General features: G+C 39.0%; 1 long non-coding RNA gene across 1 annotated transcript in view; it reads left to right on the top strand.

Moving 5' to 3' along the window:
- Positions 1-21,341, top strand: part of LOC138142475 (uncharacterized) — a 48,220-nt gene extending 26,879 nt beyond the window's left edge. Inside the window, exons 4-5 of the long non-coding RNA XR_011163431.1 lie at positions 20,019-20,163; positions 20,497-21,341. This is a non-coding gene — a long non-coding RNA (uncharacterized lncRNA). The remainder of the gene's footprint in view (positions 1-20,018; positions 20,164-20,496) is intronic.
- The last annotated feature ends 5,433 nt before the right edge of the window (positions 21,342-26,774 follow it).

Genomic DNA, 26,774 nt, shown 5'->3' with positions numbered 1-26,774 from the left:
ACACACACACACACACACACACACACACACACACACACACACACACACACACTGTTCTCTTAGATCCAGTGACACTGATCTGCTTGCTTTTCCTCTTTTCAGATTCCTGGAATTCTCCCTAGTTCTCTCCCATGTCTGGGATGCTCTCTTTCTTCATCTCTACCTTCAAGCTTCCCTGGCTTCCCACAAATTCCAGGCAAAATTCTACTTTCCAAAGGAAACCTTTCCCAACATGCCTTCCCTTTGCTGATTACCCCAAGTGACCTTGTCCGTAGCTCATTAACGTGTTGTCTCCTCGGTCACGTTGTGAGCTTCTCCAGAGCAAGGACTGTCTTTTACCTTTTTTTATATCCCCAGCATTTAGCACAGTGTTTGGCCCATAGTGGGTGCCAGCTCATTGGGTTACTAGCCTTTAAGGCAGTATAATGAACGAATGTTAGTTCTGAGTCCCATTGTGAAAGTCTACTATATACAATTCAAAGAGCGCCTCTGTATGGGATGATAAATCTAAGGCTGGAAGGAACCGCAGAAGCTATGAGGTCCAATCTCTTAATTTTACAGATTAGGAAACTGAGGTCCCCATATGCTAAGTGACTGGTCCAGGATCACTAGTATTAAGATTCGGAAGAGTTGGAGCTCTTTTCACATACTGCCACCTCAGTGACCTTGGGCACATCACCATTTTGGACCTCTGGCTCCTTCTTTGAATAGGGCTGGGATGAGACACTCTAGGATCTCTTCTAGCTGTAAACCAGCCATCTCAAAAACTTTAGAGAAAAAGTGCTAGTTTCATTTTGACTAAACTTACTGTGAAAATCCTAATGAAGCAAACCTCAAACCAAGTGCAACTCAGACAGGACAGAAAAAGTGTATTCAATCAGAGCAAATCTAATACACTTGAACTAAGTGTCTATAGAAACTCAGACCAAGTCTTGGACATAGTTGGACTGTTTTCACACTTTGGGGAAAGACCATGTAAAATATAGTGGTACCAGAAAATTCACTTTGATTTAAATGATTCACGGTGTCCTTGGTTTGAAACCAAAGCCAAATTCCAGGAAGGATTAACCCACCACCCACTGTTTGAGCTCATAGAGGGAAGAAGAAAAGGCAAGGAAGAGAATCATTTGAGAACACCAGGCAGCTGCATTACAACCTATCTCTTTCTCCAGTGTAAGAGATGCAATGGTTTTATTTTAAAATAAACTGATACTCAGGCACACAAAAAGTTTGGGGTTCACATTCACTTTGTGGCTTCTCAGCTGAGTGTCTTTGTTTTTCTCTGTGTGTGTTTTTTTGTTTTTTATTATAAGAATAGAATGGTTTGAGAAGCCAGGCTCCTGGGGCAATCATAGACAAAAATGACTAAGAATGGCCATTCAGATCTCTGCCAGTTGGCATAGAACACCATGAACAGCTGAGCAGACTGTGCTCAGTTCACAACCAGGATCCAAACTGTGTTAGCAAAACAAAATATCATTCTGCCCCTCCTCCTCATCTGACTTACCTTAATCCTAGAGCAATGACTTGTAGAGCCCAACATGACTACCTACATACTTCTACTAGAGTAGAAGTAGTGAAGCCATCAAGTCCTATGTCATTCCAGTTAGAGCAACCTTAGAGATCACCTAGTCCATCCTTATTGCACAATTGAGGAAACTGAAGCAGAACAAAGGGAAGTGAATAACAAAATCTCAGGTAGTAAATATTAGAACTGGGATCTGAAATCAGGTCTTTTGATTTCAAATCTGGCTCTCTTTACATAGCAGTCAGTAAACCAACAGAAGTCATGGTAGATAATCTTGCCCTTTAGTCAAAGCAGCTCCATAAAAATGAATGGAGTCGATTAAATGTGGTATATATTCAACAATCATATTTTCTGTCTCACGGGCCTATGGATAATTCAACCTCCAAAAGTACCCAGGCTTCCAGGACATTTGAGTAAGGCTGCACATGGGCTGGAATGATCCATTTTAAGATAGACCAGTCAGTCAGAAGACACTATCAGGTACCTGCTATGGAACAGGCAATAGAGACACAAAGAAAAGCAAAAATTAGTCCCTGTTCTCAAGGATCATAGTGAAGACAATATGCAAACAATGATGTATAAACAAGATTTATACAGGATATCTATGAAATAATCAGCAGAAGGAAGGCACAACCATTAAGGGGATAGCAGGAATGATTTTTTGCGTAGCATAGGATTTTATTTTATTTTTGCTTTTTTTTTTTTGGAGGGGGGAAAGCAGAGCAATTGGGGTTAAGTGACTTGCCCAAGGTCACACAACTAGCAAGTGTTAAGTGTCGGAGGCCAGATTTGAACTCAGATCCTCCTGACTCCAGGGCCTGTGCTCTATTCGCTGCATAACCTAGCTGCCCCAGGAGTATAGGATTTTAGCTGAGACTTGAAGGAAGTGAGGGAAGCCACATGATAGAAATTAGGATAGAGAGGTTAGTCAGGTTAAAATCCTATGTGATCATGAGCAGGCCACTTACCCTCCTTCTACCCCACCATACCTGGAATGCTTGACCTTTTACCTCTGCCTCTAACCTTACGTTAAGGCTCTGCTCAAGAGGTACCTCCTAAAGAAGCCCTTCCCGATTCATCTTGTTATTATTTTCTACCTCCTCCAATTGTTTTGTGTTTGTTTTTTCTGTTTACAAGTCAATGTCTTTGCGGACAGAAATTTTTTTCAATTTTCGCTTTCTATCCCCATGACCTGACATAGTGTCTTGCACATAAGATCATAGAGGCAGAGCTGGAAGGAATGTTAAAAGTCATTTAATCTAATTACCTCATTTTACAGGTGAGGAAATTGAGGTCTAGGTTAAGTTACTTGCCCATACTTAATAATATAAGTGTCTGAGGTAGGATTTGAACCTAGAGTAGACACTATATGTTTTTATCCCTGATGTCATGCCAAAAAATGACTGTGATTTTCACCTGATGATCCTGATGCTGTCCTTTGTTCAGCTGAAAAAAAGGGAGGGGAAAAGAAACAGAGCAGATATTCCCATGATGCCATGTGGTTAATAACTCTATAAATATGAAACAACTTATCTGCACTGGACAATTTTAAAAATCAGAATAAAACCTGGACCTAAACACTGAACTCCAAAGAAATTATTCTTGAACAGCTGAGTGCAAGAGTTTCCCCACTAGATGTAGATTATGTTTTAGAGGCCATATCTAAGTCCTTGGGATGGGGCTCTTAGCTTCTCAGTAAAATCCACAATAAAACCTAAATAAAGTAGAATTCTCAAATAGTGGTGAATTCTTCTGAATTATTTTCATTTTTGAATCAGGAAATTTTTCTAAAATGTCAGAGTTTGCTCTCATGACCTATTTAGGCAAGAGGAAGCCTAGAATGGATAAAGAAAAAGGAGAAGGTGGTAAATGTTCTAGTCTAAATTTTTCCCTAATTAGCTATTTCACTTTGGGCAAGGCACCACATCTCTAGGACTCAATTTCACCACATATAAAATGAGTGAGTTCACTGCATCATAGAATTTTAGAATTGGAAGGGATATCAATGGATATCTAGTCCAATCCATTCCTGGAAAGGAGTCCCCACCATAACCCTTGCCTAACAAGCTGTCAACTGCTCTCTGCTTTAGGCTCTCCAACGAGAAAGAACTCACAGCTCCAGAAGCAGCCCCATTCCACTTTTGGACAGTTTGGATCTTTAGGCAGGCTTTATGGTCTGTTGGTATATTTGCTTTTATCCCTGACATCAAGCCTAAAAATGACTCTCTTAGGTGATTTTTACCAATGATCCTGATGCTGTCCTGGGGTGAAACAGAATGGATCTAATATCCCTCCTCCATAGCCTTTCCAATGATTGAAAACAGATATCAGCTTCTCCCTGAGCCTTCTCTTGTCCTGGTTAAACATCTATAATTTCAAGTGTTTCATATGTGACATGAATTCATGGACTTTCACCATCCTGGTTGGGTTATGTGATTCACAGTTTTCTATGGATCTTGAAGGATTCTTGTACAAATATAAACAAAACTTCAAATATGTGCTTGAGGCTCCTGCTAGGCCACAGGATCACCATCCTGAAAACTAATTCTCATCATTAAGGACTGAGAAGGTAAAGGAAATTCAATATAAAGATGGACTGATTTAGAGACCTCCCATAGAAGATGAGCTTTTCTTTCTTCTTTCCATCTGGATATGTATTTATTTTCTTGGGGTTTGTCACTTTCTTCCTAATAGCTGAGAACACATGCATGCACATACACACACACACACACACACACACACACACCAGCTTCCAGAACATTAAGAACTGGGGATAAGGACTGTTGAAGTAAAACAAGGTTTGAATGTCATTTTCAAATGGTGGAACTGTGTGCTTTTTTTCAGCTAGAAAGTCCTATATTCTTACCTTCATTAATTCAACAATAATTTAATGGGAATTTAATATTTTCAAGAAGCTGAATACTTGGAGTTATTCACAGTCCACACCATCCTCAGTTTCCTCATTAAAAAAAAAAAAAGAGTTGGATAAGATGATCTCCAGTGTTCCTTGGCACAATGGAAAGCACCAGCTCTGGAGTCAAAGGGCCTGGGTTTACATCCTGCCTCTGACACTTAAAGTCTGTAGTCTAGCATAAGTCAAGTCTCCTTAGACCTCAGTTTCTCCATATATAAAATAAAACTAGAGGGCCTCTGACATCTCTTCCAACTCTAGATCTATCAACCTATGATCCCTTCCAACTCTCTACCTATGATCAAATTAAAAGAGTTGTTGAAGACAGCCTACAGTATTCCGGAGACATGGTCAGACCACCCCAAATGTTTGTCTGGAAGAGTTTCAGATTCCACATTATTTGGTTGGTTCAGACAAGTAAACAAGGGCATCATGTAAGACTGGGCTAGACAGACAAGTCAAAAACATCTGTAATAGTTCCACAATGATGTGAATGAAGCCAAGTCATCAATAAATTACTAAATGATAAAGCTTAGAATGCATGAGGCTTTAGTCCAGACCATAATTGATACAGCGAAGAATAATATTTAGCCAAGCCAGTGGATGGGCGTGAGCTTAAGGTTGTCCCTGAAGGAAATGCCTGTCTACCACGGCTGGTCTTGTGCTCCAACTTACTCAACATTAGCTTTTAAAATAAAAAAAAGAAAATGAAGAAAGGAGGTTTTCAAGGGGCTGTAAACAAGCAGACTTTTAACTAGTCTACATAGCACCACATGCTTCCTAGAAAACAGACATGGTGATCCCATTCTCCTGGCTCCTGTATATTTCAGGCATGTGGCACTGCCATCTTCTGCCTTTCTGAAATGCAAGTTGTTGTTTATTGGGGGGGGGGGTTTTGTGGTGAAAAAAAAATACTTTTTGACACCTCGACCACAGTGCAAAGCTGCTCTCCTTCCTCACAATGCAGCTCCCCAAGGGGATTAACTACCCTTAAAAGTTCTGGTTTGAGCCAGTAGCAAGATGGCTGGGCTGACCATGACCATTGGAGTCTGGTTACTTTCATTTCACCTGATATGATGATACTCCCTCCAAAGGGCCTCTAAGAATCAAAGTAAACAACAGAAGGGGTATGGGGGGCGGCAATTGAATCTGTGGAATACAAACATTATAATGAGGTTTTCCCTGGTTCTAAGAGAAATACTAGTCTGCTTTTAAAAAGCTCAAGGCAGCTGCTGAAAACCATCAGAACCTAACTCTATGTCATAGTAGGCAGGGATGCTAGGTCTGGAAAAAGTCCAATGCTTCTTTAGAACTCAAGCACAATAAAAAATAAACAGTAAACACTAAATTCCAGTCCAATCAACATTTATTAAGCACTTCATACTTTGATGAATGTGGGGGATGCAATTAATAAAAAGGAAGACAGTTCTTACCCTCAAGGAACTTACAATCTAATTCGAGCAGACAATACACAAAAGCTGAAAGAAAGAGGAGAGTAGACACCAGAGGGTATCCAGTGTGGGAACCTATTGTTTTGTTGAGTTGAAAGCAGCAGATGCAGAGTGGAGGGAAGCTATATGCATGTCCTTAAGTAGACAGTGGGGGCATCTTCAATGACTATATTTATGTATCCCCTAATGATACCCAGTGGAACCTGATGTATATGTGAGACTTGAGAAACAGTGAGATAGACAGTCCTGCCCCTAGGACTCTCCCTCGCTCTAGTTGGAAAGGTTGGAGGGTAGACAGTGGACTGAGCTCCTCTCAGATTCTCCACTTCAAAATGGTACTCAAGGAGACTATCTTATAATTTTCCAACTGGTCTCACTCCTACACTTTATTATGCCCCCTACCACTTCATTTGATCTCTTTACAGTTTCTTCTTATGTGTATTTTTTCCCAAAGATTATCCTTTGACTTTGTATCCTCAGCACTTATCTGGCACATAGTAGGAATTTAATAGAGGAAGGGGGTAGAGCCAAAATTGCAGAGTAACAGGAATTCACTTGAACTCTCCAAAATTCCCCTCAAACGACTTTTTAAAAATTGTCAAATTGAATTCTGGAGTGACAGAACCAACAAAAGATGGGGATGAAACAATTTTTCCAGTCCAAGATAACTTAGGGGGTCAGTATGAAGAACTGTGTCATGATGGGGGAGAGGGGCAGGCCTGGGGGGGGGGGGTTCATCAGCAAGGCAGAAGCTTCTGGAACTCTCAGCACATAGAAGGGAAATCATACAAGTGGTCAGAAGATTCCAGGGGACCCTTTGCTGGCCCTGGGTGCAAGACTTTGCTGCATTGCCCATATATAGTTCCTGGTCTTGATCCCAGGGTGAAAAGGAACATTAGCATACTGGCACTTATAGCTCCAGGTAAGTAAGAGCCCTGGGCACAGTTCCAAAGCGGAGAGGAGTGCTCATGATTGCTCATGAGAGGAGGACCCTTATCTAAGGATTAGGGTGGAAAAGAGCACTATCACTTGTCCAAGGTGCATTTATAGGCCCAGAAGGCTCATGGCTACAGGGGAGCAGGGGCCCTGATTTTGGTTCTGGGTCAGAGAGAAGTTCTTGTGGAGGCTTGACAAACAAAAGAGCAATGACCACAACTCTCTTTTGATCATACCATCTTCAAAGAACTTAAAACTTACAGATCCCCCACAACTAGCTTTGGAAATCGTAGCACAAAGTACTTAAAGCTTGAAATAGTGCTCATTCTACCCAGAGAGCAGAGCCCAACTTTAACATAAAGTTAAAAGTCAAGAAATAGGCTGGAAAAAAATGACCAAACAACAACAATAACAAATAACCCGACCACAGAAAATTGCTATGGAGACAGGAAAGATCAAGATACAAACCCAGAAGACGACAATGAAATCAAGGCAGTCACATGCAACCTTAAAAAGCAAAAGAAAAACAAAACAAAACAAAAAACATGAATTGGGCACAAGCTCAAAAAGATTCATGGAAGAGCTCAAAAATTATTTTAAATAAGAGAGGCAGAAGATAAGTTGTGAAAAGACATGAGCGATACAAGAAAATTATGAAAAGAAAGCCAACAGTTTGGTAAGGGGCACAAAAAAATACTGAAGAAAATAACACCTTTTTAAAAAGCCTTAAAAAACAGAATTAGCCAAATGGTAAAAGAGGTACAAATAAAATAATTCCTTAAAGATTATAATTGGGCAAGTAGAAGTGAATGACTCTACGAGACAACAACAAACACTAAAACAAAACTTATAAAAATAGAAGAAAATGTGAAATATTTAGTTGGAAAAACAACTGAACTAGAAAATAGATCAAGGAGACACAAGCAATATTTATCACACCACTTGAAAGCAATAATCAAAAAAGCATGGATTTAATAAGTGTTTATTATCTGACTGACTAGATAGACTTTGTGGCCTGAGTTTCAAGGCTTCAGGATTCAAACATGACCTGGTTGGATCAAAAGCATTCAAACATTCTCTCTGATGCTGACTAGTTACAAACCCATAATACTCATTGAAAACAATGTTTCAAAGACTGGTGAATGGAATACTGTAGTCAACAGAATACTTGCTGATTAAAATCAGGACAAATACACACAGAGCCTGAATTTAACCCCAGTAGCCTCCCAAGGAACCTCAGGTATCCACTGTAATTAGTCCAAAACAACTTTCCTTCTCTTACATCCAGTTTCTAAAAGTTTACCAAGAACCCAAGGAAATAAAGTAAAGAGTAAAAACCCTGCACCCTACACCCAGGGGCTCTTGGAGGAATGATGAGACATCCAGGATATTTCTTATTCTGATGCTGAAATTTTGCAGGGCAGGTAGGTAGGCACTAAAGATTATATGGAGTGAAGTTAACCCTCCATGCTATTTTGTAGCAACTCTATCTCAACTTCCATAGTCAAGTCTACAGTTTGAAATTTTACCTTCTTCCAAATAAGAAAGCATGTAGTAATAGTATCTGACATTTATATAGCAATTTATATACATCAATTTGTCTCATGCTTGCAACTTAAAGAGGAAGGTACTATAGGTTTATATATCCCCATTCTACAGATAAGGAAACTGAAGCCCAGAGAGCTAAGGTCTCTTATTCACATAGGCAGATTTTAAACCCAGGTCTTCCTGATGCCAAGCCCATCATTCACATCTCCATGCTATACTACAGTTCCAAGCTTCAGTAGAGTTCAAAGATTCTTCTAGCTCTAAACCTATGAATTTATGATCCTGTCATCTTATCTTATAATCCTATCATCAAACTATTGAGTCTCAGAGAGGTTCAAATGATTTGTCCATAATCTTAAGTGTCAGAGCAAGGATTTAAGCCCAGGTTCTTACAGTCCAAATCAGTACTCTTTCTACCATACCCCTACGTGCCTCTTGAGTAATTTTTCCTTACCCAACCTAAAGGGAATGAAGGTACAAGGGAATAATGGGTACAGGTTCCTGCATGACTTGTATCAATCTACACTAGACCTGAACAAACACCAGCACCTTTAGGGATGCCCTGAGACAGAAAAAAAGTCAAACTGGAAAAGGCTTAATAATAATTTCTGTTGCCATTATCTTTCTACTTTTTCTGTTTCTGCTACTGTTACTACTCTACTACTACTACTGAAAAAAGTCACATTATATTTTAATAAAAAATGTTTATAAATAAAAATATAATAATAATAACAATAAATTTCTTCAGCACTTTGAAGCAAAGTACCTTACGTACATTATTTCTTTTGATCACTTTCTATTTTCCTACTTGGCACCTGATACTCACGTGCTACACTTGGTTTCTACTACCCTGAGTAGAATCTTGAGTTCCAGATCTTTCCTTCTCTTCAATGTCATCTTTCATGCCTCACTTTCCCATAACCCACATATTCAACAGAATGGGGTTTTCCTTGTATTTTGAGCTAAAAACTGTCCCTTTGTAACTTCTACCTACTACCCTAGTGCTATTATTAGAATATGAACTCCTTAAGAATGCTTCATTCTCATTTCATTCTTCTCCCCTAGGGAATGTTTCATTCTTTCCTCTTGTTTCCTTAGTGCCTGGCAAAATGCTTAGCAATCAGTTACTTAATAAATATTTGTTGATTGATTGATTGTTCTCTAAAACTAGAGAGGATAAGCCTTATCCTTCTTCTACATAGCAACCCCTCCAATCTTTGAAAATACTGATGCCCTCTTCTCCAGTCTAGATATGCCCAGTTCTTTCCCACTGATCACTTATGGTATGATGTTTAGTACTGCCCCCCTCCTATTTGCCTTCCAATGGACCTACTCTAGATTGTCATGATCTGACCAGTTTGTCCATGTGCTTCAGCCATCAAACTCCCCAACTCAGGACAAGGAAGCTGATTCCTATTAGGGCAAAATTGAATAAAATATATTGGAACACTGCATTTAAACATTTTTCTGTATAAAATGCCTTCTCTTGCTCTTCCTCTACTTGGGATCTGAAAACCATGACCTAGCCTTGTTCTATTAAGTCCACTGAGGAGGCTTTGTGTCAATTTACTTTTATCAAATGCTAGCTCTTTCCAGGAATGGGCTAATGATTCTGCTTCCTCTCCATTGAAAATGAAAGCTAGAATAACAACAGGTTAAAAGCAAGGGGAGAAATATAAGATAGGTGGAAACATCTGGATGAATTAGCCTTCCTACTCTAAGCAGAGAGAAAAGTTGGACTTTCTCAGTGGGAATTAACACAGCCAATAGAAGCAACTTGTGGAACATTTTAGTAAGGGATTCCTCCAAGATGTATAACTGTGGGGGAGGTGAAAAGGAGAGGGAGTGAAACAGAATCCTAACAAAAGAAGAAGAAATCCTGGTCAGTTAGCCTATTGACTAACTATGTGGTACATGAATAATGCAAAAAAAATTTACCTTCCTAAAGGCAGAGGAGCCAGAATAGGGGATCTCTTGGTTTTTGTTTTTTTTTTTCCGCAAACCTATGACAAGATGGTGACATAATTCTCTAGTTTAAATAAAAACATCATACAGCCCTTCATGAAAGTGAGCCAGAGACCAGCTCTGCAGAGATCAAAACCTTTCACTGGGCTCTGTGAGAGACATTAAAGGACTTCTATTCTCAACAGAGATAGAAAAGTCAGACGGAAGCAGGGTGTTTTCCAAATGCATATAAACATCAGTGGAGGGCAGCAACAGTGGTTAATCTGTGGTTCAGATTTCCCCAGATGGCAAATTTAATTTAATTTATGTATCATAAGAAAGACCTTTCCCAGGTCAAGGAGTCTCCCATGGATGTTTTTCTTTCCAGGAGTCTATCTAGTATTTACTATCAAATAAGCTTTTTACTCTCTACCTTACCTCAAATCTCTTGAGGCCTGCCCTGAGGCAAAGCCAAGAAATAGGTACCTTTGCCTATGAGAAATATTTCTCCCTAGTTTATCCCAACCTTCCTTCTGTTATCTCATGAACAGTCCTCATATCCCAGAACCTGGAAATCTCATGCTTAGAGTCATTGTTCCTGGTCAGAGATCATGGTCCATTTTCTTGGTCAGATGTACATTTGTAGTTCAGATTTCCCAAGATAGTAAATTTAATTTAATTTAATTTCTCTATCACATTATAGACCTTTCTCAGATCAAGGAGTTTCCCATTCATGCTCTTCCTTCAGAGAACTGATCAAGTATTAACTACAAAAGCAGCGCCCCACCTCCCTCCGCCCTCCACCTCACCTCTCACCTTCAGACTTACCCCAAACCCCATCAGGTCTGGCCTGAAGTAAAGTGGAACCTTCCTGATGAGAAGAAATAGTTGTCTCTTTTTCCCATACCCTTTCCCATGTTGTCATGGGACCCATCTTTCTCTTGCTTCGTATCTCTCCCCTGCTATCATTTTGTCCGGTGTTTTTGAAGAGGAACAATGACATCACAGGATGATGTCTTGACTCTTGTGTAAACTGGATTGAAGGATTGAAGTGAAGCCAAGCTGCACAAAGTTGTCAGCCTCACTCTCTCTTACAGAGCCACTGAAGTCCAGTGGCTAGACAAAAGTCAAGATGAAAGGCAATGGCCAGGATTCATCTGCTATGTGTGACCAAAACCTAAGCACTGCATAGAGCCGGCTACAGCTGTCTTCATGGCCATTAGAATGCATTGTTCTCATCCATCCATTCTACCAGGGGAAGTCTTCACATGTTTGGGGTTGACATCCCCCTAACTCACCCACATTAGCCTGTCTGCTGATGTGCTTTTTTTTTTTTTAAAGCAATCGTGGTTAAATAACTTGCTCAAGGTTACACGGCCAGTTATTTCTGGGTGTGGTGCTGAGTATCTGAGCCCAGATTTGATCCAGGTCATCCCGACATTGGAGTCCGTGCTCTTACTCGCTGAGCCACCTGGCTGCCCCTGCTGATGTGCTTTTACTGAAGTGTGTCCACTATGTATGCTATAGCTTCTTGGAGTCACAGGGGAGAGTTGGGTGCCAGGTAGACATCAAAGGTGGATGAGTAGTCCTGAAAAGGGCTCAGGAAGCCCTCACACCAGTGGTGCTAGACTCCTTAAATAGCCAAGTCACATCAAAAAAGAATTTATTAAGAATCTATTATGTGTCAGGCACTCTGCTAAGTTCTGGGTATACAGGGAAAGCAAAAACAAATCATGCTCACAAGAAGCTCAAAGTCTAATGGAGGGAGACAAACTACCAAACAACTTTGCACAAACAAGCTATAGGCAGGATAAATGGGAGATACTCAAGAGAGGCAAAGTGTCAACATCAAGGTGCATTGATAAAGGCTTCAGGTAGGAAGTAAAATTTTAACTGAGACTTGGAGGAAGTCAGGGAAGTCGAGTCATAGACAGGAAGGGAGACCTGTGTGACCTTGGGGAGGTCACCTCCCCTACCTAGGTGACAGGTGTCAGTTTCCTCACCTGTAAAATAAGAAAGTTGTATAAGATGCCCTCTGATATCCATTCCCACCACCAGTCTAGGATCCTATGATTCTCTCTCTTCCATAGCTAAACAGGGTTTTCTTTAGTAGGGTCTACCCATAACTTCCTTCTCTTCAATTACAATCAAGTTCAGATCTTAAGTCCAAGGCCATTCTAGAGTAAACTTTCTCAATGTTATTGAATTGAATTATATTAAATTGAGACTTATTTTTATAGCTTTATGGACATCATTGCAGATGCCATGGGGATGCTATTCCTGACACACTTTAGATTTCCCCATCTTGAATATACCTCCAGATTTATAAATTCATTGAATCATAAAATGTCAAAACCATGAGGGAATATTGATTCATAGAGCATGAAGGGTCCTTGGAACATAGATTATAGAAGGTCAAAAGCCCCTGTCAAATGTACAGAATGTCAGAACTTAAAGAGATTCTAAACATGGTAGGAAGGAGCTTCAAAATAAATCCTAGCATGCCAGAGCTAGAAGGGACCTTACTTAGAACATGGAATTTCAGAGTTGGAAAGAGCCTTTGTCTATAAGCTCCAATTGATTACAAATTCCTTGAGCTCAGGAAGTGTTTTGTTGTTATTTTGTTTGTTTGTTTTTTATATCTCTAGTACCTGACTGTGTAGTATGTGTGTGTGTGTGTGTGTGTGTGGTTTAACATATCACAAGAACTTAATACTGCATGTTGAACTTAATATACAGAGTCAAAGCTATCTCTTGTTTGAACATGAGATTGTTTTTTTTATTTTTCAAATGCTTTACTAAATCATGATTCACATCATTCATTTCCACCAGATTTTGAGTTACAAATTTTCTCCCCGTTTTTTCCCTACCCTCCTCCTCAAAATAGCAGTCCCACAGGATATCCCCTCCTCCAATCTGCTCTCTCCCATATTTTCTCCCATACCCTTTTTGACTTTTCCAGGAGGATCTCTATGCCCCAGTGCCTGTATATCTTATTTCCCAATTACATGTAAAATAGTATTAATAAGAGTATGTATATATATATATGTATATATTTAAACATTTGATTTTAAAACTTTGAATTCCAGATTCATTCCCTTCCTCCCTTGTCACAGACCCTTACTAGAAGATAAGCAGTTCAGTATAGGTTGTACATGTGCTAATGTAAAACATTAACATAGTAGATATATTGCAAAAGACTCTATATTTCCCTCCCTCCTATACCACCTCCCACTTGTTCTATTCTCTACTTTAATCCTTTACCTTTTCAAAAGTGGATACATCCAATTTCCCTCCTCCCACCAGCCTGCTCTCCCTTCCATCATCCCCTCTCTCATCCCCTTCCCCCCCTACTCTCCTGTAGGGTGAGGTACCCTATTTAGTGTGTATGTCATTCCCTCCCTAAGCCAAATTCAATGAGAAGAAGGTTGACCCAATCCCTTTTGCCTTCCTATTCTTAGCCTGCATTGTAACCATTTTCCCTTGCCTCTTCTATATGAGATAGTTTACCCCATTCGGTCTCTCCCCATCTCCTCTCATTATATGCCTCTCTCACCTCTTAATTTCACCTTTTAAGTATCATCCCTTCCTATTCAATTGGTCCTGTGCCCTCTATCTATGTATACCTGTAAACATATATAAACACATTCATATATGTATTCATATGCCCATATACCCTCATATATAGACATATATATATATATATATTTCTATTCCCTTCAACTATTTTCATAGTAACAAAAGTTTCATCAGTTACAATTATTGTTTTTTCCATGTAGTAATGTTAATAGTTCAACTTTGATAAGTTCCTTATGATTTCTTTTCCCTGTTTACCTTCTCATGCTTCTCTTGCTTCTTGTATTGGAATGTCAAATTTTCTATTCAACTCTGATTTTTTCATCAAGAATGCTTGAAAGTCCTCTATTCCACTGAATGACCATATTTTCCCCTGAAACACGATACTCAGTTTTGCTGGGTAGGTGATTCTTGGTTTTAATCCTTTGACCTCAGGAATATCACATTCCAAGCACTTCTATCCCTCAGTGTAGAAGTTGCCAGATCCCGGGTTATCCTGATTGTGTTTCCACAATATTCAAATTGTTTCTTCCTGGCTGCTTGTAATATTCTCTCCTTGATCTGGGAATTTCAAAACCTGGCTATAATATTCCTAGGAGTTTTCTTTTGGGGATCTTTTTCAGGAGGTGAGCAGTGGATTCTTTCAACCTCTATTTTACCCTCTGGTTTTAAACCATAGGGGCAGCTTTCCTTGAGAATTTCTTGGAGGATGATGTCTAGGTTCTTTCTTTGATCATGGCTTTCAGATAGTCCAATAATTTTAAATGATCTTTCCTGGATCTATTTTCCAGATCAGTGGTTTTTCTCATGAGATATTTCACATTTCCTTCTATTCTTTCATTTGTTTGGATCTGTTTAACAGCATCTTGATTTCTCATAAAGTCATTAGCTTCTATTTGCTCTAATCTAATTCTGAAGGAATTATTTTCCTCATTGAGCTTTTGAGATTCTTTTTCCATCTGGCAAATTTGGCTTTTTAAGGCATTCTTCTCCTCATTGCCTTTTTGAGCCTCTTTTGCCATTTGAATTAGTCTATTTTTTAAGGTATTATTTTCCTCAGTCAGGCTGTTGACTATCATTTCATAATTTTCTTGCATTGTTCTCATTTCTCTTCCCAATTTTTCCTCCACTTCTCTTATCTGCTTATTAAGGTCCTCTATGGACTGTAACCAGCTTGTATTTTCCTTTTAAGTTTTTGATGTAGGAGTTCTGACTTCACTGTCTTCTTCCTGTTCAATGCTTTGATCCTTTTTGTCCCCCAAATAAGAGTATAATGTTGGATTCTTCTGTTTGCTTTGTTTCCTTTGCCAGGTCATGCTCAATTACTTGACTTTTGGGCTTTTTTCCATTCTGCTACCAGAAAGGGGAGCTTTGTACCAAATGCTGGGGTTTTCTCAGTTGCCTGAGGTATTGGTTGGGTGCCCTTGCTGAAGCCTCCAGACACTCTGGCAAGCTGGTCACACACCCCAGGATGTCCACCCTAGATCGCAATCCAGATCCAAGCAGGTTAAAGCAAGAGCGATACCCCTCAGACTGGTCACTTGGTCCCCCTATACTCTGCAGGCCAGGAGCTGAAGCTGCCATGTGGGGGCAGCTGCACAGCCATGCCAGAGGCTTCTTATTCCCTGGGCAAAAGCCAATGCACTCCCAACTATTGGGTCCCAAAGTCCGCACTGTACTGACCTCTTACTTTGTCCCTAGCATCTATGTGTTGATAATTCTGAAGGTGATCACAGCTGCTGGTGATCTGGAGTCTCTCTGGCCGGCAGCTGGTCAGGCCTCACCTGGGGCTAAAACCTCTGGCTCAAGTGGGCCTGGGCTCGGCTCCCAGAGCAGTGCGCTGGCCAATTCCTGCTGGCCAATTCCTGCCGGCCTGCTGGGCTGTCCTCAGTGGGAGGTTAGCTTCTCTGTGTCATTTTGTGGGTTCTGTAGCTCCAAAGTTTTTTCAGAGTCCCCTTTTATATGAATATGAATATATTTTCCCTTTTATATGAATATTTCCCTTATATATTTATATGAATATTTCCCTTATATATTTCCCCTTTTATATGAATATGAAGGTGGAAGCTGGAGCCGAGCAGAGGTCCAGCTTCTACTCTGCCATCTTGACTCCGCCCCTGAATATGAGATTCTATTTTCTTCCTCCATGCATTTTTTTTTTTTTTTTTGCTTTTTGGAGGGGCAGTTGTGGTTAAATGACTTGCCCAAAGTCACATTGCATGGCTAGTAAGTGTTAAGTGTCTGAGGCCAAATTTGAACTCAGGTCCTCCTGACTCCAGGGTCGGAGCTCTATTCACTGCACCACCTAGCCACCCTTCTCCATGCCTTTTTTTTTTTTTTAAAGCAATTTAGGTTAAGTAACTCCCAAGTTTACGTGGCCAGTTTTTTTGTGTGGGTGTTAAGTATCTGAGGCTAGAACTGATCTCGAGTCATCTCGACTCTGGGGCCAGCGCTCTTATTGCGCCACCTAGCTGCCCTTCTCCATGCCTTTTTACAAGTGGTTCCCCAAGTGTAGAATATTTTCCCTCCTCACCCCTGCCTCTTCTTGTCCCTTACTTTCTTCATGACTCAGCTCAGGAAGCACCTATCCTTTTAGTTCTTCTGAAGTCCTAACTTGTCAGTGCTCTCTCCTCTTTCACTTCAAGTGACTTTGTGGTTCCTTCCAAGTGCACATGAATTTAACCTTGGAGAGGTGTTGTTTAGGTCTTATCTTTGTATCCCGATTGCTTGGCATGACTCTTTATACTGATTCAAAAATATCTATTGACTTGATCTGGAAAAAAGAAAAAGAAAACTCTGGCTCTGCAGTCATAGGACCTGGTTTCAAATCCTGCCTCTGACACTCCCCATGTGACCTTAATCAAGCTAATTCACCTCCCTGGGCCTCAGTTGACTAACCTATAAAATGAAGGGGTTGGACTAGATGGCTTCCAAGGTCCTTTATAGTTCTAGCTATATGGTTCCTCTGGACATCTTAAAAACATCATTTTACAGAGGAGAAAACTGAGATCTTGAGGAGGACACTGGCTTGCTCAAGGTTATATGGCACTTGAGTGAAAGAACTTTGTTAGAACCCAGGTCTCCTAACTCCCAATCCATTACTCTGTATTGTTCCTTGACTTCTACACTTCCTGTCAAAACTCCTTCCATGAGAAAGAGGAAAGTCAATAAAGTCCTTCCTCCATATTTACATATTTCATCTTTCTTTGAAGAAGGAAAAAGTTCCAGCAACAGATTATGGGGTAGTGATTCCATACTCTTTGCCTTATCGTATGCCTTTGAAACTGCAGTGGGAGATGAAGCCAAACTAGTGGTTGGAACATAACACCATATACCAACTACAAGGGTTGGGGTAGGAAGAAATGCAGTCCTCCTTGAATATTTATTCCTCAGATCCACAGCCCCATACCCAATGACTTCAGCTTTCAATCTCCTCCCAATTAAAAGAGAAACCTGTACAGAGCCTTCTCTTGAGCAGGTCAGCATATCCAGAAGATGGATGACTCCATTGAAATCCTCTAGTTCAACATGTCTCTCCCACTCCTCTTCAAAATTATCACCACATCAACATCATTTATGGCCTCATTGTTGCAATATGAAGCCCCTAGGAGGATCAGCTGACATATGTGCACTGTCATTACATTTTTGCCATAGATCAGTGGAACAATTGTACCAACTCCTCAGCCAAATATAGTAAAAAATGTGGCATATATAACCTCACTTCACCCTAATGTGACTGCTTATAGGTCTGTTCCTTACCCAGTCTCTTGATTAAGTGGGCTCTTCTAGTTTATGAAATATATTTTGATGTGGTACATAGAAAATGTCTTTATTTTATGGGTCTCATCTTTTATCAGGTCAGTTCTCTATTGGATTTTGCCATTTTGAGAACCAAAAGGGGAGAAAGTCTGACCCAGATATTTCTTGAGCAAGTATTTAAGTGGGTTTCAGAATGCCAGATGTTGGGCTTTGCTGACAGCCAATATGATCAGAGACCCATATGATGAAAGCTCACGTTTCTGCCAGCAGTAGTTTCCCCCTGAATCAATGACATTCAGGCAACCTTAGATGAGAATGGGAATAGTGAGTAATAATTTTCAATGATTCCACTTTCAGGGCCCCACATTGCAAGGGTGTCAGTCTTTTGCCTCACTTTCAGGATTCACATGGTATGGTCCACCTGGTGTTTGTCCATGCCTGACAAGAACCTGTCACTGATAAGACAAGAATTCCACACACTTTCCATTCTCTTTGCATCCCCAAGTTCTTTTGCTTCGTCTATACTATCAGAAGCAACTACTATATTCTAAGCACTGTGCTAAGCACTGGGGATATGGAAAACATCTAAAATAGATCCTGCCCTTAAGAAACTTACATTCTTCAGGAGGAAAAACAACATGTGTAGAGATAAGTAAAAACACATATAGATATGTGCATATGTGTGATTGTAAACTCTTATGTATATGTATATGTGTATAAATGCGTGTGTATGGGTATATGTTTATATGAGTACTAGCAACTGGGGAATAAGAGAAACTATACATCAACATTGTACAAAGACAATATGATAATAATAACAACAATAATAACATTCATGTAGCACCAATTGTGTGTCGGGACTGTGCTGAGTGTTTTACAAATATTATCTTATTTGATCCTCACAACAACCCCGGGAGGGAGGTACAATTATTATCCTCATTTTACAGCAGAGGAAACTTTGGCAAACAGATTAAGTTAAATCAGATGGGAAAGTATGAAGAAATTGTCACCTGTGGAAGTTTCTGTACCTTAGAGCTTCATGTAATATCTGTAAAAGTCTATATTAGAGCAAAAATGTGCGTGCTCATGCTGGGGTTTGGGAAGTTGCTTGGTTGTTGTTCTTCATGCTCAAAGAAGACCAAAATGACATCATTATGTTGGGGTCAAGGTACAGTGTGTCCCACTGCAGCTGATCTGACCAATGCAAGCTCAGAAAGTCATACTACAGATTGGGCACAAATAGTTCAGATGAGTATTTGTCTAAATTCACACATCTCACATTTCTTTTGACCTACTGCAACTCTGTTTTCCTCATAGAGCACAGTGCCTTCTTTGATGTGAGCATACCATGCTGGGTAGTGCTATGCCAGTGTCTCTCATGTCTCATGGTTGATTCCAAAGTTCTTCAGAGAGACTTGAGAGTGTCCTTGTATTGTTTTTTTCAACCACTGTATGCATGCTTGACTTGTGTGAGTTCTCTGTAAAACAGTCTTCTAGGCAAGCATACATCTAGCATATGATGGGGACCCAGCCTACAGTGTTGCACTCTCTGCAGTAGAGTTTGAATGTTTGGCAGTTCAGTTTGAGAAAGTACCTCTGTGTCCTTTTTCTTGCCAGGTGATTATAATGGTAATGGGAATTTGAAGCTCTTCCCTGCTCCTTAATAAGCCTAAGAGAATTAAAAGTCCTTCCCTGCTTTGAAAATATACTCTGGGGGCAGCTAAGTGGTGCAGTGAATAGAGCAATGGCCCTGGAGTCAGAAGGACCTGAGTTCAATTCTGGCCTCAGACACTTGACACACACACTAGCTGTGTGATCTTGTGCAAGTTACTTAACCCCAATTACCTTGCCCTCCCCCCTCCAAATATATAAATAAATAAATAAATATGCACTATGCTCCCTAATAGGCTGAATGTAATCACATGGAACCTGAGGTGGGAGGAGCTTGCTTAAGGGTGGAGCAGAGCCTACAGGAAGCTGGGAGTCAGACCTAGCTAGACTGGGAAGAGGAGAGCATGTGTCCCAGGGCATCAGTCAGGCTTGTGAGTAAAAATATTGGTTTGAGGGAAGGCTAAAGGATTCTGTGGCTGTTTGTGCTATTATGGTTTATTAACTTCTTTGCTACTATGATGGAATCAGCTTACTGGTTTGGGGATTGGATTATCTTGTGTCTGAATAAATGTTTTGTTTCTGTTTTATATATGAAGAGTCTGTTATATTTTAAAATTGAGCACCATGTAGGTATATTTATAGTGATCATGGGCACTGTGAATATTGCATTGGTACTACAGTGATATTCATGATCTTTCTAAGACAATTAAAATGGAAGCGATTCATCCTGGCATGGCAATGGTATTGTTTCCAGGTTTCACAGCATACAACAATGAATTCAGCACACCAGCTTTGTAGACCTTCCACTTTCCTTCAGAGCCTCTGAATGAGCTAGCTCTGTCAATGCATGCATCGACCTCATCATCTATGTGGATGTTCCTGGAAATTACACTGCCAAGGTGAGTAAACTTATCCACAGCATTCTGAATGGTGTTATGGAGAACCTCTGTTTTCTTCATGTTAATTATTAGGCCATAATTAGCACAAGCAGCAGATAACTGATCCATACTTTGTTGTATCTCATACAAGGACAGAAAATGCTCATTGTAATACATAGAGATTCAAAAAGTTTAACTTCTTTTTTTCTCTTTCAAGTTGATATGCTGTATTTAGAGGGGGGAAAAAAACAAAAGCAAAATGTAATGGATATATGTTCACATTTTCCTGGGTTTATCTTTGTTCACCCAGGGATACTGCCCTTGTTGGATTACTAATTATGTCTCTTTTACCAGGTGTGAACTACACACATAGAGGAACCGGCACCTGCTGAAATGGAGCAAGTGGAGGAGCTCCTGGACCCACATCAAATGCCTGGACCAAGCAGAGGAGGAGGTGGAGCTAAGCAGCAGCAAGGAAAAGAATAACAAAGTACAGCAGGGGTCCCCAGAGTTTTCCCCATTGACAGTCTGGTGAGGCCTAGGTCCCTCCCTCTCTTAGAAAAATATTTTTAAGTGAATCAAACAAAACACATGGAGTTACAAAGAAAACCAATTATACTGAAATACAGTTAACAAAATATGTAAAAAGCAAGTTCACAGACCCTGAGTTAAGATCCCCTCATAGAACAAGCCCAGACCTTGCTCTTCACTGATACTGAAATATTTGTATTGGATGATGAAGCTCTGTCAACCGGGATCAACTGGGAATAAAACTTCTTTAGACTCTAATTGTTTCCCCCTTGGGAAATGGGGAAGGGGAGAATTTAGGATAAATCTGGATGACTTCAGAGGTTTCTAGGAATTCAGGTTTCAATGGTGACTTTAATGATCTGAATACTTTAGACCTGATGGTTTTAGTGGTAGAGCTATAAGCCTATGTAGGACCATAGGTCTGAAAGATGGATGGTAGAGGTCTCTGGGGAGGTGGTGCTCACTGGAGAGGGAAAGAGAATTTCCTTGATCCTTTTCCCTTCCACAACATGTTGATAGTTTCTGGTTTGGGAGTCCCTCTCAGCTTTTTATGGCTTAAATAAACTTTGTCCTACATTTGTCTTTTTTTAACCTGAGTGCTTGCCTCCATTTTTATGGAGACCTGGATATGAGAAAAATTCTGATTTTGCTCATAAACTGTCAGGACATGAACCAAAGAGTTATTTAGTGAGAAGGCCCCAGTACTAATTGTGTACTATGTAAATCCAGAGATTCCATTCTGGGCAAACAGTTACATAAATAAAAAGTTACACCCACCACAATCAGATCAGCAAAACAACACAAGAAAAAGACGGTGACTGATAACACATGTAACCATAGTCTTATGTAATTTATTATTTATTAAAAGATTGCTGTGAGCTCTAACTTTAACAGAGTAATAACAATGTTTTTCATTGTTCTCCACCCAAATCTTTATTTGTTTGTATTTAGTCATTTAGCATAGCTTTGTTTTCCATCACTTTAGTTAATGTGTATATATTCTTTTGATTGTACTTTCTTCATTCTGCATCTCTTTCTGTAAGTTTTTTTTTTCCATAACTTTTGTCATTGCTCAAAGCAATTGGTCTCAACTTTTACTCTTCTTTTTAGCAGAAATCAGTTTCACTCAGATAAGTTTTCAGGTTTAGGCTATACTTTTCACCATTACTTTTTAATAAGTAAAGGAAGATCCAAGTTTTATATTCAGGGCTTGACTCCCCACCAAGGGAAGATTTCTCAAAGTCTCTAGTGTAGCTTCTGGGGATAAGGACATGATAGAGATTTCCAACTCATCTAATATCATATTCTTCCCAGACTTTTATTCTCCCTTCAGCAACCAGAAGGGAGGTTGACATCATCCTGCTTCTCTCTGGATGTTGGAAGCCAAAAGCACTCAAAGAGACTCCAGAGACTTAAAGAGACCAAAGAGACTAGAGCTCTCTTCTCTCCCACATTTGCCAACTCCATCCTGGCCCTCCATAGATGTGGGACACTAATCTTTACCAATAAGGATAGAGTTCCATACCAATGGGTTTTGGAACTCAGGTTACACTTGAAAAGGCCAAACAAAAAAATAATGACTCCATAAGAGAGCAAGGAAATATTAGAATAAAATCAAAAGACTGAAAATACAAAATATATGATATCAACAATTGACGGGAAAAGCAGTTCAAGGAGAGATAATTTAAGAATCATTGAACCTTGGGGCAGCTAGGTGGAACAGTGAATAGAGCACAGACCCTGAAGTCAGGAGGACCTGAATTCAAATCTGGCTTCAGACACTTAACATTTACAAGCCGTGTGACCTTGGGCAAGTCACTTAACCCCAAATACCCTGCTCTACCCCCTCCAAAAAGCAAAAAAAAAAATCACTGAACCTTCTGGAAAATAGAACTTAAAAAATCTATAAACTGTATCTCAGGAAATAATTAATGAAAACTGTCCAGATATAATAGAAGAAAGGTGAGGGGGGCAGGGAATAAAGATAGAAAGAATATACTAATGTCATCCTGAAAGAAATCCCCAAAGGAAAAAGTTCCAATAATATAATAGCCAAAATCCAGAGCTGCCACATTAAAGAAAAAAATATTGCAAGCATCTAGAAAAAGGCAATTCAGGTACCAAAGGACCACAGTGAGAATCACACACGATTTTGTAGCTATTACTAAAAATGAGAGAAAATCTTAGAATTAAGCATCCTAAAGGCATAACATATAGGTTGAGACCCAAGAAAATTTACCCTGCAAAACTTAGTCTAATCCTACAGGGAGCAGGAAATGGACCCATGACAGAACAGATTAACTTCAAACATTTCTAATGGGGGGAAAAATAAACTAGATCTGAGTAGGAACTTTGTAAAACGAGCATAAATCTGGAGAAACTTAGATAAATTTATTGGAGCAATTAGAAGGAATTATGTAATGATACAAAGCTAACATTCTAAGAGGTGGAGAGGAAACAAATCTTTTCAAACTTTAATGAATTCAAAGGGTATTGAGGGAGTTACACTAAGAAGTATAGAACTATATCCAATGCAACAGGGCAGGGATGGGGTGTGGGAGGTGTGGAGATGGTATGTTTAAGAGGGAGGATAATGTCAAGGAAAAAATAACTGCAAGCAAAATGTACTTCTTGATCCTGGGATGACTGATAGGAAGTAGAAAGAAAATCTAAAAAACTAGAATTCAAAAGGTTGCCTTAGATTGCCTCATGGCATGATCAGCCACATGTCCATGAGTGGAGAAGGAAATGGCAAATCACTCTAGTATCTTTTCCAAGAAAACTCCAAAAGGAGTCACAAAGAGTCAGATATAACTGGAATGACTAAACAACAACAAAATGGGGAGACTAGGGACAGCTTTAGTAAAAATGATGTCAGAATAAGAGGACCATAAAACATATTTTTTGATGCACAGATGAGAACAGAAATTCCAAAGACAGATTAACGAGACAGCTTTGAAAGGAAAGAATTTTTACATACTTCAATAAGTAAGCAGTATGATGCAGAAATTCATGGCTTTGTAGAAAATTCTGCTTTTGTGTCCTGCATGGAAATGCTTTTTTCTTTTTTTTTTTTTTTGCATTTGAGTCCAGAATATTTTAAATTTAAAAAAGAAAAAAATCATCTCAATATTTATTTTTATTTTAGTACATTTATTTCATATAAGGAAAAATTATTTTGTTTTGTTTTTTAACAAAAGTGAATATTTTATTGAAAGTTTTGTTAGTATCTACCAATGTTTTATATAATTTATTTTATTCTTATACTTTAATAAGTTGATTGTTTTCCTAATGTTGAATAATCCTTGGCTTTCTGGCATAAATCCAATTTGGTTGTAACAAATGTCTTTTAGATTAATTGCTGTAATCACTGTCAGCATTTTTATTAAATGTTCATGCACCAATACACACCAGTAATATTGGTCTATAGTACTTTTTTTCTCTGCCCTAGTCTTCCCTCTTTTAAATCAGGAGCAAATTTATATAATGAAAGAATTTTGGTAGAATGTCATCTTTCTTTCTTTTTGTCAGCAGCTTATGTAGCATGGGGATTACTTGTTTAAATGTTTGATGAAAATCACTTGTAAATTAATCTGTTCTAAAAGTTTTGCCCCCCCTTTTTTTCCTGTGACATCTAATTTATTGCTTTTTCAATTTCTTTTTTCTGATATTTGATTGTTTAGAGTATCTATTTCCTATTTCTGTATTTCATAATCATGTCTGCATTTCATATTTTTTAGATATTATGTCATTCAAATTTACCAGTATTTTGACATATTTTGAGCACAATCATCGATATTTTTTTTCTTTTCCACTGATTGTGGTCTTTCCTTTATTAGTCTTGCTTTATAGCAATTTATTTGGCAACCTCTTTCTAATTAGACTAGCTAATATACTGAACTTCATTTTCATTGGATTTTTATATTTTCAATGACTAATTTTACTATTTTGTTTTCAAAATCCTTCTCTCATGCTTGTTTTGGCTTTCTAAATTTGTTGCTGTTTTTAAAATTCTTCTCTGCACATTCAATTCACTGGACATTTCTTTTTTGTTAACATAATCAGGGAGATAAATTTGTCTCTAAGTACTATTTACTCTAATCCCACAAATTTGGCACGTTTTATTAGCATTGTCATTATTGTTAATGTAAGTTTTTTTAATTGTTTCCATGTTTTTAATCCATTACATTTATTCAGTTTATCCCATTTAGATCTGCATAATTTGTTCATATTCCCTTATCTGCTTTTATTGTACTATGGTCTAGAAATTATGTTTTTAAAATTTCTCTTTTTCTACCTTTAAAAAAGTATATTCTTATTGAATTTTTTTCATGTTTGCCAATCCAGTTTTATTTTGTCAACATCTTGATAACCTGTACAAATATGTGATATCTTCTTGTTATCTTTCTATTAGATGTATTGTCTCCATAAATGAACACTAAAATCTTGTCCTACTCTTAAGGGCTTGTAAGTAGTTCTGTTTGAATGTCAAGGAGTCATAGAATCCCAGAGTTCTAGATTCTGGAATTGCAATTCCCCTGGATCATGAGACACAGATAATGTCCTTCTTGAGGACATTTACTTTCTAAGGCCACACTCTTTCTCCAGGAATTCACAGGCCAATCATCTCTCATTTGGAGCACGTACTCTCTGTATGTATGGGTGTTTCACGGTGACCCAACCAGTCAGAATAGCTTCTATACATTGGAGCAAACCATTGGCCAGCTGCTTTAAGTACTACAGGACATTTATAACAACAGATGGAGATGACTCCAGAACAAGGAAGGGTGTGTAATCCACAACAGGAACCATTTTCACAAATATCATATAACCAATGTGAAATTCCTTGGAACAGATTCAGTTTTACTTAGAGAAGGGAGGGGGTCCTTAGAGACCTCTTATTGTTGCATTGATTTATTTTCCCTAAAGACCTCTCTTCACTTTATTTTACCTTTAACCCTAAACATTTTATTCATTGTGTTGGTTCCCCTCCCCATTTTTTTTTGCCTACTATTTTTTTTTAAGTTGTGCTTTTTAAATTTTCTTTGAGTAATTTTTTTCTGATTCTTTCCTTTTTTCCCTATTTTTTCGTGAAAAATGCTTTTAATTCATGTACTTTTATTTCATTTAGCACATTTATCCTTTTGATGTGGAAAGGAGAAGCTCAGTTTAGAATGCTTCCATGGTGAGACACTTTGCTGAAATATTTCAGCTCAAAGAGGGGGATCCTGTAACTTTAAGATAACCAGACTTGTGAGACTAAGTTTCTTTTCCTTTGTCATTGGCTCTTTGATTTGTTACCTCATTGGCTAGGGACTGAAGCAGGTTGGCAATGTGTAGCAAAGCAAATGAAGACACAATGTAGCCCATATAAACTTGAAGGATCCTTAGCCTAAGTCCTACTATGACTGATGAGTCTTGGGTCCTAGAATAAGACTACATCTTCCCCTCAGTGTTCTAGGGATATTCCTGAGGAATTAGGGGGTTCTCTAATGTCATTGGTTTGAGCCCCCAAGATTATCATTTGAAGATTATTTTGGTAAGACAACACTAAGTAGCTTTTTAAAAAGGTTATTTATTAAAGTGCTACACTAAGAATGGATATTATAAAACATTCTCCCATCACATCTGTGACAGACTTTCCCACAAGTAAATGGAGAGAGCCCAGGAGAAAGCGAGCTCTAGTTTAGAAAGAATGTATGGCAAAGGAGTAATTCAATTCCTGGCTAGAATTCCTTTTCTCTCATTCATGGAAGGGCTCGTTAAGTTCACCTTGGGCATGCTCTGGGATCCTTATGGGGCCTTGAAGCTTGGGCTACCACTATTCTTTATTCTCCCTTCAATAACCTGAAGGTACCCAAAATACATGACAGTCTAGTCTGTTCTATAGATCCCAATGTATAAACTGCCATCAGTTATTCCAGGGATATCAAAAGGATACCAATGAGCAAAAGGCAAGTCCAACATCCTCTGATCACTTTGAAAGTCAGGGTCCTCCAGACAAAGGCAGAGTTGGAGGGGAGAGGAGAGAAAAGAAACCTAGAGAAGACCAAGGCCAAAGCAGTCTGTCTCTCTCTGTCTCTCTGTCTCTCTGTCTCTCT

The sequence above is a fragment of the Petaurus breviceps genome, unplaced genomic scaffold (genome assembly GCF_028583685.1).
Source record: "Petaurus breviceps papuanus isolate PSGF00001 unplaced genomic scaffold, PetGlider_PUasm1.0 90591, whole genome shotgun sequence".
In the NCBI taxonomy this organism is placed as follows: Eukaryota; Metazoa; Chordata; class Mammalia; order Diprotodontia; family Petauridae; genus Petaurus; species Petaurus breviceps.
The sequence above is the reverse complement of the archived record's forward strand: the minus strand, read 5'-3'. Positions and strand labels throughout refer to the sequence as shown.